This window comes from Symsagittifera roscoffensis, chromosome 3 (assembly GCF_963678635.1).
Source record: "Symsagittifera roscoffensis chromosome 3, txSymRosc1.1, whole genome shotgun sequence".
Lineage (NCBI taxonomy): Eukaryota > Metazoa > Xenacoelomorpha > Acoela > Convolutidae > Symsagittifera > Symsagittifera roscoffensis.
The window spans coordinates 58,667,700-58,680,038 of record NC_087064.1 but is presented as its reverse complement, the minus strand read 5'-3'; the positions used below and the strand labels follow the sequence as shown (position 1 = coordinate 58,680,038).

General features: G+C 49.0%; 1 protein-coding gene across 1 annotated transcript in view; it reads right to left on the bottom strand.

The window, feature by feature from the left end:
* LOC134841140 (protein flightless-1-like) overlaps nt 1-11,914 on the bottom strand; it is a 52,057-nt gene extending 40,143 nt beyond the window's left edge. The window contains exon 1 of the mRNA XM_063856937.1: nt 11,905-11,914. The gene's annotated coding sequence lies outside the window, so the exon portion shown is untranslated. The remainder of the gene's footprint in view (nt 1-11,904) is intronic.
* Nucleotides 11,915-12,339: the final 425 nt, after the last annotated feature.

Genomic DNA, 12,339 nt, shown 5'->3' with positions numbered 1-12,339 from the left:
GGTGCTGATGAGGGTGTCCTCATTGCTTCTTCAAAATGATCCTTCAACAAACTCTGCCAGGACCTCTTCAGATGATTTGCCATTTCTATTTTATTAACCTCGGCCTTTTGCTGGGTGGCCCAACTGCGTCGCTTGCGAGCTACTCCACTGTCCAACTTCTTCCAGCAGTCCTCCATTTCTTTCAATGTTTCAAGGGCCACCCACCACGTCCGGGAAGTGTTCCTCGTCTTGTTCCTCTCCAATGGATCACTCGTCACTTGCTTGCCCATGTCCTGATGTGCCTTCGAGATCCATTCTTTGCCGATATCCACTTCCCATGTCTGTCCGTTCGTTGAACCTCTCTTTACGTTTATCTTCTGAGGCTTGAAGTCTTCCTCCGATGTCGAACTGGTGGAAGTCTCTATTTCCCTCTCTACTTCAAGTGGTCTTCTGAGCTCTGAGCTGTTCTTGTATGCCGCCGTCTTGCATCGAGCCAAAACCATGGGCGCCGTCTCTCTCAAGTTTCATTCCGAAACAGCATCCACTGAAGGACTACCCAATCCTTCTACTTCTCTCTTCCTCTTGCGAGTCTTCACATTTGTGCTTGAGGGTGTTGTAGCTACCATCACTGATTCGACCTCTCTGTCCAATCCTTCCAACTCTTGCCTCCCCCCTGCTCGAGCCTTAAGGATATTAGTACTTTTAATTATATTACTAGTCCCAACCTTATCCCTTTTTATATCATCAACTCTTTTATCTACAGTTTTTTGTTTCAGAGTAGAGCTGTCCTCACATTTTTCTTCTCTAGTCTTCGATCGTGAATTCCTCAGCTCTACCAGCTTGCTCAGCAGCTCTTTTCTCGCCTTCTCATCCAGGCCCGTTCCTATCAGAAGCGGTTCTCCAAATCTTACGACTGTGTCCCACAGTTCCTCCTTGAATTTGTCCAGCGTCGTCTCGCTGCCCACTTCTTGATTGAATTCTTCCAAGAACTCCTGCCAAGCATCGTCCTTCAGAGATCCCAGTAACATGTCCCTGTTCCCTTCGAACGTGTTCCTTTCCCTTTCCTCCGAGCTCAAGAGTAACATCCCCATATTGAAAGTCTCACCTGCCAATGGCAATTCCAGGTTCTTCCGGGGGGACGGATTCAGAGGTGGGGTGGCAGTATCTGCCCAATTCTCCTCGCTCAAGTCTTTCAACAGCTCTTGAGTGGTGAGCTCCTCCCCTGATGGCCCTGGTTCAGGCGTATTCCCCACTTCCATGTCTTCGCCGGCTTCACTGAGAGTTTCATCCATACTCTCTTCTTCTGATTCATTTCTCCTTCTCTCGAGAATTCTTTTGAATCGGTCCTCAACGGGTCCACTCCTCTTGTCTCCAGGCGTGTCCACTGACAGTGGTGATGGTGTCGTAGGGTCCAGTTTCTTGTATTCCGTCAGAGCTACATGCAGTTGACCTGCGGCATCTAGTTCTTTTCCCTCCTGTCTCATTTCTACCTGTTCTAAGCCATAGGGTGCCTTATATTTTCTCGTTGCAAATTTCATATTGTCCACCAATGCGACGTGCCCCTCCATCATGATCATCCTGCCATCATCCCATATGGGTAGCATGTTCTCAAGTCCCTCCTGCTCAAGAGTTCTCAAGACCTTTCGCACCTCATATCCGGGGGGTTGCGAACCTCTCCTCTTTTTCGCTTGCGTCGTCCACGAATTTACCTTCGCCTCGCTAGTATGGAAGGAGACCGCCGCCGTGTAGCCGATGAACAGGGGGTCCCAGCCATCAGTGAAATACTTCTGCATTTCCTCCGTCGTCATCCTCGCCATTATGGAGGGAACTACCAAGGGACTGTTCATTCCTAAGGTCATCCTCCTGACTATTGGGAACTCAGGCATGGTGGCTGGGAGGATTTCTTTCTCCATTATGGTCTCCAGCTCCCTCTTCACCAGTGCAAAGCACTCCTTCCAGGCAGGAATTCTCAAGATACCTCGTCCGTCTGCCGTCAATGGGTTCAAGTTCCAGAACTTGGGATACATTTCGATGGGACCCTCTCGCTTGCCTCCCATTCTACATTGCATTTGCCCCCTGAAGTTGTACACTATTAGCTCGGCATCTTTCACCTTTCCAAAGAGTACCGTGTTGCTCATTCGCGCTCTGAGCACCTCCTGCTGACACCAATTTAACGCCGTCCCATCCAGTATACTGATAAGACTCAAGTGCGTTACAGAGTGACGATACGTTGTCACCAGGGGATCTGGGAACGCGTACGTCACTGCTGGACCATAAATGCAGGTCACCACCTCCTCTAGGCCCCGGATTATCCCCATTGGGTCCGACCTCATTGCCAGGCATAGGTCCGTCAGCAGAGGCATCCCTCTATTCGTCTTCTTCCATTCTTCTCTCGAGGTTGGATTCTCATCTTCACCCGTCATGTGCCGATTCTGCATCATGAGGTATTGCACTAACAACGTCTTCAACCCTGCGGCACACTTGTAGGAGCTGGTTTCAATGCTCGAGTGGACTCTCCCCATAGACAGAGGCTCTCCATATTCCATTAATCGATGAAACGACACCAATTCCCCATGGGTCAAGAGTAATAGTGCCAGGTACCCATCAACTCGAAGTGTCTCCACTCCTCGACTAAACATGTATGCTGGGCCCATGTTGAACAAGTATCTGGGGTAAACCAAATACAAAGCCAAGAGCACGCTGATGGGCATGCCCAGTATCTCCTGCACGAAGGCTTCAAAGATAGTCGCCGTGGTGCCGAACATTCCTGCCATGAATTCCTTCTCCCAGCAAGGACTCAAGAACTTGAGAATCTCATAATCCCTCCTAGTCCTCAATTCACCCTTGGCGTGCTCTCTCCAGAACCCTCCAATCGTCACTTCATTGGCGGCCGAGACAAATCTAGCCACCGTCATGTCTCTTGTTTCGGCCAGCTCCAGTTGTTTCTCCAGAAAACTCCAGACTTGTTTCACGAGGGGTGGTGCTTCCTCCCTCGTCTTGTTCGTGGCGTTCTCCAGCCTTGGTGTCAAAAATGGCCACCAGCCATTCTCTTGAGTCAATCGATATTTCATCGATTCTAATTGCTTTTCCGTCTCGGCCACATTTCTTCTCTCGTTACTGGGACCTCTAGACTTGCTGGTGGAGTTTGTGATCTTCACATCCATACTCCGAAACCACAAGCTGGCCGTCAATTGGCTTATCGCCGGGTGATCGTCCCCGATGACTGGGCTGAACTTGAGTTGCCTGGCAAAGTTCGATATCTCTAGCAAGAGCACCTCATCTAATACGATCAGGATGTCGGCTAGTCCATAAAAGCCCCTCAGTGCATGAGATATGTCCGCCCATGCCGCCGCCAATTCTGACTTTCGAAGCCTCAGGTTCGATGGCTCCAACTCCCGATTGGGGGCTGCCATTAGAGTCCGCCATTCATTCCCTTCTGCTATCAGGATCAAGACCGCGTACACGAATTGTAGGGCGGGTGGCATATTCGCGTATCCAGGTGATGTGGTAAACATCACCTTCGTCTTGGACCCAAATCTCGAGACAACATTCTCTTGCACTTCATTCATCGCCGCAAACAACGCCTGAATGGCTTCCCATATCTTCCTCGATGTCGGATTTTCATCGCCCTTCAGTTGCTCAAGAAGTCCCATCGCGTGCAGGTGATCATTCATTCCTGCAAACAATAGCAGCTCAGGTTCACAGGGCATCTCCGACTTTATTGCCACCACCAGAGTTAACATCTGATTTAATTCAGCTCCTGGCAAAGAGTATATCAGAGTCTCCGGCCAGAACAACTTGGGAGACGTTCCTTCGAAGTCCGACCCCGCCACAATGACTACTCTCGCAGCAGCTGGATCTGCTCTATCATAAACTGCCAGGGTTTTAGCCAGCTGGGTGCTGCCACAGGGCTTCCCGTACCTGGGATCTTCGGCCAATTTCGAGCCTTCGTAAGCGGCATCCGGCAATTCCATCGACCCTGGATTGAGTAGCTTGTCTACCACTTTCAACTGTGCCGGGGTCGCCAACCTGATCCTGGCGATGCTCGTTCGGTGCTTGGGAGGTTCTGCTATAAGTCCAGGACTCCCCAGCAGCTTGAGAGGTCGGTAGTTAATGGGTCCCATGATCGCTTTTGTGGGAATTCCAGTCAGGTCTGTGGTCTCCATCAATTTCGTTCTCGAGAAGTGCGCCTCATGAGCTTTCAACCAGTCCACAGAATGATGTCTATTCAAATCCTCGTGCGACACTCGTTCAATCCCCAGGGTTTCCGCCAATTCTCGCCTGCATTCCAAACTCTCTAGGTCCAGTTCTTTCACCTTCTCAGGATATCTCAAGCGAGCGGTCTCCATAGACCTCTTTTCCCGCTTGCTCTCTGCCACTACCACTGAGGATATCGCCGAGCCTGGAGGTGTTGATGACGTCACCTCCTCAGACTCCATTGGCGTGGCACTCTGCAATCGGGTCTGGTTGCTCCTCGAACCGTCTCTAGTGTCAACTCTCGTTCCCAAGCGACCAGACAAGGCCCTTGAGGCAAGGAATGGTGGGTTCGGAGGTGGTCCTAATGTGAATTGGGCTGTCTCTAGCAGATCCGACTCTAGCGTGTTTATGTGTTCCTGGAAGACGTCGTTCAGGCACTCCGCTCCCCTTGGCCTATCGAAATGGATTCCATCATTGGAGGTGTCTTCAGGGAATCCCTTTTTCTCCATGCGCTCCGCTACGTCCAACAGTCTGACAGGAAGCACACTCTTCCGGTGTATGTCTCGGATCACCTTGTTTAGGTTCCGCACCTTCTCGTTCATCTCCAAGGCGTGCTGATCAAACATCATGTTGTAGGGGACCGTACATACCGTCAGCAGGATGGGGTCCATCTGGATCCTCAGCTCCTCAAAAAGGCAGCTCATCTTGTCGTACAGCCTCGTTATTTTCCTCGCTTCTACCCTTGAAACATCGTTAGTCCCGATCATCAGGGTCACCGTGTATACTTTAGTCATCCCTAGCATGTCCAGGGTTGCCAATATCTGTGGCGTGGCAGCTCCAGCGAAACTCAAGATTCCTGTCTGCCAATGCGACTGGATCCGGGTCAACACCCGCACCAGGCTGTCCCCTATGATTAGGTGAACTGCACCCTCTGGCACACGAGGTGGCGCGAGATACTCCACCCAGGCTGCATCATGGAAGCAGTCCCTCCTGGCTCCCTGTTCCGCACTCCAATCCAGTCGATTGTGCCTGTGGTACCTCCCCTCTGTATTTTTCTTATAACTCGAGATCACGACGCTCCTGACCGGCTGTTCCCTCCAAGTTGGGGGAAGCTCCGGTCTTGCCGATCTTTCACGGTTTTTCTGCTGTAATTTCTCGCCTAGCTCTTTCAGGCGCGATGAGCCGCCACTCACCTGACTGTCGCTCGAGGTCGAGGTTGGGGTATATCCCGGCAGCACCACATCCATTAGTGGACGTACAGGTTGTGTCTCTAGGCTACGCAAGGAAGGCGTTGCGTCATTCGGTATCCAGTCTTCCAACCCTTCACTCATGTGTTCTCTGGCCTCGCGGTCAAGGTTGAACCGTCCTCTTGCCCTGGGAGCTTCATCCACCTCCATGCGCGACTCTGGCCTCGAGCTGGTCACCACTCGCTCCTTTGGCCTGGCTCCCTTCTGTGCGTCAAGCTCACGTTGTCGCTGTTCTATTCTCTCCAACTCCGACTTCAGTTGATCACGATTCGCGGCGTTCTCCCGCACCCTTAGTTCCTGCTGATGTTCAACTTTTAGCATCTCAAGTAACCTCAGAGTCTGATCTCGCTCGTTGACTGCCTGGTCTCTCTCCAGCTGAATCTTCTCCCGATCCAGCTTCGCCTGATCCCGATCGAGGTTCGCCTTGTTCCTCTCCTTCTGCGCCTTCTCGAGCTCTTTCTTTAGAACACCCAGATCCGGATATGCCTCGGTCGTCTGTTGCGCTCGCGTCATCGACGGCACCCTACTCGAGCCCTGGCTTGTAGATCTTGCTGTTGGCCTAGCCGGTAGTGGGAACTCCCCTGCGCCATATTCAGTGTTGTTACTCAGGCCAGGATTCCTTGCCAAATCAAAGCCCCTTACTCCTCCATCCACGTTCCAAGACAACCATCTGTCCTGTTCTTGGTTTGATATACCCTCGGTGGTGTACCCGATCATCAAGACAGCCTCCGTTGCAGACTCCCTGCACTCACCCTGGTCTTCCAATTGGAGGATGGCATTCAGCATTACTGCCATTCTCTCGTCTATCTGGGTGTAGTCCAGGTCCCTCAGGCGTCTGTACAGCTCATCAAGAGTGGGCTTCTTCAGGGCCGCGGGCATGGAATTCCAGAATCGGTCTGCCATTCTTCGTGACTTCGGGATGTATATAGGTATGTGTTAACCAGCTCAAGAATTACCAAACCGACTTAAGTATTACCCAACTCGAGAATTCTCTAGAAATGTTCCCTTGCAAATACTTGCTGTAGGTGCGGATTATCGCGAGTTCAATCAAGATTTCTCTTTCTGTTTCTCGTTTGAGTATAGTTGGATTTTCAACTTTGTTTTTCAAACTTGATCTGAAAACAGAAAGCATGTTAAAACTTAACATGTCACGTTCCTAACCTAGAGACCCCCCTTCTACCAGTGTGGTTAAAATCTCATATCACTTAAAACAATTCAATTGGAATTTCCTTAAAAGCATGCAGATTCATTTTATGTTTTAGCACCGTTAATTCTTTTTAAAATTTAATTGTCATGCCAATCACGTCTTAAGATCCCTTTACCTGTGCCGCACCCCAGTACCTAACTCAAGACTCCTCCCTCACACCCAACTCGATACCCCCGTGTACCCGACTCAGGCGATGCTCAAGTAGTACTTCTTATGAAGATAGACCATTATCTCAGTTTCTGCAAAGACCACATGTAGGATAGCGTACAACTCCCTTGGGCTCAGTTTGCGCCTGTTTGGGTCATACACCGGCATTGAGACCTCTGTTATCCCTCTTTCAATCATGAAGTCTCGTAATCTTGCTAGTGCCAATATCACGTGTTCGGGATCAATTGTGTTCCTGTCGTTGACCCTCGTTACTAGGAAGCACAGATATTTGCCCGGGACTTGTGCCACTGACGGTGGAAGCGCTGCCATCCCTCCCAGTCCTGGTCTCTGTCTGAACAGAAACTCTACATTCTGGTACTCTCTTTTGAAGTCAGCTTCCAATCTTGATTTGAAACTCATGTCCGCCGTGATGCAGATCGCGCTGGTCCTGTTTGACAGGATGAAGTCGCTATCCGTTATCATGAGGTTCTCCGAGTATTCATTGGGTATTTCGAATTTCGTTTTGAAATTCCGACCTACAGTAGGCTCTGGCTCTTCTTCCTCCAGTTCCAATTCGCTCGTTTCTCTTACTTCCTTGAGCTTTTTTATCATCAAATTTTCGGTGTGGGTAAGTCCTACCCCCACTCCCCGGACAAAAATATTTATCGACGTCCCCGTCGATGTTGTCGGGTCTGAATTGTCCTGAGGAATGTCCAGTGGCTTGTCTGTTGCCGTCCATCCGAAAAGAGGGTCCTCTGTCTTCATGTAATTTGCTGCTGATACATCGACTTGCTGAATGCTTTGTCCTTCGCGGCTCTCGTCTTTGACATCACGCATCCACTCTAGAATCCACAAGTTCGTGTTCTCCCTCCTCTCTATCTCACTCTGTTCGAGATCCGTTTCCAATTCTGGCGTCGAGTAATCATCCTGCGGATAATGACCACCATCGTCAATGACCTGCCATTGCTCTCCAGCTTCCAGTTCGCCTGCATTCAGTAGTTCCTCGCCCAATTTGTCTGGCTGTATCTTATCGATCAAGAAGTCATCCCCGTACCTGTTGTACCTCATGCCGGTGCGTTTACGATTGCCAGTCCTGGTTTCCGGTGGTGTTGGTCGATCCGGCTCCATCCACTTCGGCACCTCGTCTTGCTCCGGGTCGTTCCAGTCATCTTCTACAAATGATCCTGCATCAGACTCCACTCCTATCTTTTCATTGTCACCCAAACTCAAGCTCTCATTACCATCATTTTTCTCTCTGGTGCCTTTTTCATTCACTTCACACGCTGGCTCTACCACCAGATACTCAAGACCCTCCATGTCTTTTGGTAGGCACCAGTCCTCCGGGGACGGGACATGAGGCTTCAGATTTTCGTAATGTGCTGCTCGCCCAGTATTCAAGCGGTAGAACCGTCCTTGTTGATGTACTTCCGTTATCATGAACGGTCCTCTCCACTTCTTGAGTAGTTTCTTTGTTCCCTTGGGCGGTATGACATTTTGGAAGACCCACACGTACTGGCCCACTTCGTATGGCTTTGCTTGTAATATTTTTTCGTCATATTTCTTGCGTTGCCTCATTTGCGCTTGCGCCGTATTCCTCCTACATAGCTCGTTTAGCTCTTGTTGTCTTTTGATCGCTTCCTTCACATATGCTTCAGGCGACGTCCTCTTCCCCTCGTATTCCGGGTAGAAGAATGTCAGAGGCATTGCTCTCTCTCTGCCCGTCAACATCATGAAAGGACTGATGCCCGTCGTTGAGTGCTGAGTACTGTTATAGGTTCCTACTACCTGTGGCAGGTATTTGTCCCAGTCTGTCATGTATCTTGAGCAGTACACCCTTAACATGTTGACCAGTGTCCTGTTCTGTCTCTCCACCAACCCATTGGTCTGTGGATGATAGGTCGACGAGTGTGCTTGAGCAATATGCGATCTCTTCATCAATTCTTTTGTCAAGTCCCCCACAAAAGCTTTGCCGTTGTCCGACTGGAAAGTCATTGGACAACCATACCGCGATATCCAATGCGTTATCAGATGATCACATGTCTCCTCGGCCGAGGCTGTTTGGCACGGGACCGCTTCCGCCAACTTTGTGAAGTGATCTATTATAACCAGTATTTGGTTATAACCCGACTCCGTCATGCAGATTTTCTGATGGTCTATCTGCACCACTTCATTGAATTCCGAACTCTCGACAGACTTGAGGGGAAACTTCATCTTCCTTGGGTCTTTTACCTGAAGGCATGCTAGGCAGGCATTCACCCATCTCTCGCAAGCTTTTCTCATTCCCGGCCAATCAAACCTATGAAGTATCCTTTGTTGTACTTTATCTATCCCCTGATGGCCCATCTGGTCGTGTGATCTGAAAAGCACCTCCGTTTGGTACAATTGTGGTAGTATGATGAGGTTGTGTTTGTGTAATACCTTTTCCTCATCTCTCCTTTTGCACGCTACCATACCATCAGCTGTGTGATAAAGTAAGTCTTTCCTTTCTTCGTAGAACTGGCTCAAGATCTTGTAGCTGTCTTCCTCAAGTTCCCCCTTCTCCTTGACCCCCTACTGGATCCATTTGGAGAGATTACTTGTCATTTTGTTATTCTTCTGGGCTCTTATTAAGTCTGACAGCCTATATCTCGCCTTGACATGCTCCTTCAGCGCCATGATCTGTCCATTCATCTCACCAGGGTTAGGGATGTCATCACTCAGTTTCACGCATATCATCCTTTTCACGATTTTCATGTCGTCTTCTGGTACCAGATTCGTTCTGACGTTTGAGTTGCACGATAATTCCCTGAATGGTTTTCTTGAAACCGCAATTTTCTCAAGTTCTTCACCACCTCGTACCTCTTGTGTGTCCAGATTGTACGTTCCTGAAGATGGATCCGTCTGTAACTCCCTGTCGTGTTGTCTTATCTTCTCTTCCGCCAATATCATGCATAGACTGTCCTGGTCTTCGCTGCTCTCATCCGAGTCTTCATCCCATTCTTCACGCTCCCCGGACAATTTTCCTTCTCCGGTTCCTTCTACCGTGAACCTGGAACACTCCCCGGACTCTTGACCTAGTCCCAGGTGTTCAGTATCTTCATTGAACGTCACTTTCTTTTTCCTAACCTTGGTCTGCTCCAGAATGTTCTCGGGGATTTTGTCAACTAGTGACCGCACGACATCTTTGCTGTCAGTGACGCCTCCTCTTGATGAGTCAGTGTCGTTCACTGTCTCTTTTCTCCGAATTATAGTGACTTCCTGTTCTTCTTGATCCTTCTTTTGGATCACAGGCTTATCATCTGATAGTTTCTCGAGTAACCTCATTAAGTCATCATCTATCTGTGCAGTTCCTGCTTCCACCTGGTTAAGATCATAGCCTTTTGCCTTGAGCGTCTCCTTCACGATCTTCGACTTGAGTATTATCTCCATCGGGATCCTTCTGTTCTTCTTCAAGATCGTTTTTTCGAGAGGCTCTTTTGGTAATTCTGGATGATCTTCAATCGGTTTGCCTGATTTGTCCAGCCATCTTGTGAGTGGAAGACTGTCGTACGTTTCCTTGTCCATGAATGAGAAGCCATCTTTGATTTCAGGTCTGTCTGCTTCTCTTTGCTCTTGTCTCTCATAGAACTCCGTCTTCTTACTCAAGCTGTCGGCATTCTGATGTTTATCTCGCGTTCTATGCTCAATTATCATGTTGTATCCGTCCAGGCGAACTATCCACCTCCCAATGTAACTTTGGTCCATTGAGTACGTTTTCAGCCAGCTCAGTGCTCTGTTGTCGACTCGCAACTTGAATGGCTCACTGTCCAGGTATGCCCTGTATTTCTCGACAAAGGTAACCACCGCGAACATCTCTGCTTTTGGTGCTCCGTACTTCATTTCCGTGTCACTCAGGACTTTGCTCCCGTACGCTATTGGTCTTCCCATTCCATTCTTGTTCTTGGTGGAGAATCCCAGAAATCGCGACTACCGACGCATCCGTGTCCAGCACGTACATCCCTTTCTCAGTCGGCATACCCAGTACTGGTGCCTCACATAGCTCTTTCTTTATTCTCTGGAATGACTCTTCTGCTGCGTTGTTCCACGTGAACTTCTTGCCCTTGTGTCTCATTAATTGTTGCATCGGGTATACCTTGTCTGCATAGTCTTTGATGAACTCTCTATAATAGTTAGCGAAACCCAGGAAGCTCATCAACTGGTGCTCTGTCTTCGGTGATTTCCAGGTCAGGACTGCTTCCACGGCGTCCGTATCAGGTCTGATGCCGTGCTTGTCTACCATCCTGCCCAAGTATTTTATTGAGTCTTTGAGTATCTCGCACTTTGATGGTTTACACTTTAGCCCCGACCTCTTCATGCATGCAAACACTTCGTCAAGTCTCTCAATGTGGTCTTCCAGTGTTGGCGTCGCTATTACCACGTCATCCACGTAGCACATTACCAGGTTGCCATACTTCTTCGTCACGCCTATCAGCGCGTGTGCCGTCAACCGCTGAAACGTGGCTGTGGCATTGCAAAGTCCAAACGGCATCCGTTTCCATTGAAACAGACCCAACTCGCAGGCAAATCCTGTCTTGTCCCTGTCCTGCTTCCTTAGTGGTACTTGCCAAAAGGCCGAGCCTAAATCAAGAGTCGTAAAAAATTTTGCATCACCTAACTTCGAGAGGCTCTCATCAATCCTAGGTATGGGATAGGCATCCTTCACCGTGACGGAGTTCAGGTATCGAAAGTCACAACAAAACCTCAACTGGTCGCCTTTCTTTTTGGCCATCACTACTCCACACGCCCACGGTGACTTGGATGGTTCTATCATGTCATACTCTAGTAACGTCTCGATCTCTTTTCTACACGCGTCCGATTTGTGTGGGGTCATGCGCCTCGCCCCCTCCCTGTGTGGTACCGCGTTTTCCTCAAGTTCTATTTCATGCTCAACGAAATTACAACACCCGATATCCGCCTTATGCCTCGAAAAAACTTCCTCGTTCCGCTTCAGTACGTCCTTGATGGCTTCGAGCTGTTCATCTTTCAGTTTGCCCCTCAAATGTTCAATCTCCGGCAGAACCGGTTTATCAGTTTGCATTTCATCTAGTGTGGTTCGCTCTGGAAAGTTCGAACAGCTCGACAGCCCATCGTCCGTTTCTGACTTAAGTGATTTAATAAGACCTGAAGAATCTTTTATTTTCTGCAATCTTCTCAAGATACAAATTTTGTCCCTGTGATTGGGACAATCAACAACCTCATTCTGTTTTGAGTTCTCAATCGTTTCATATCGAGTTTTAACCGGTAAAGCATATCCCAGTTTCCTCCCTCTCTGTATCGTGATCGGTACATCAAGGGTATTCAACAAGACACTGACGCAGAGGCCGCTCTTCGTTATCGAGAATGATCTTCCTAAAACAGCAGCACTTTGACTATTAGGATTTGGAACTATACACACTTGCTTGTTGTCACTTAGTTCATTGTAATTTTTCATCCTCAAGCTTACGATTGCCGCTTCATTAGCTTTTAGCCTCACCCTCCTACTCAAGAATACCGGTGCTTTGTTCTCATTTGCCATTATTAAATTTACCGGTTTGATTGCGTACC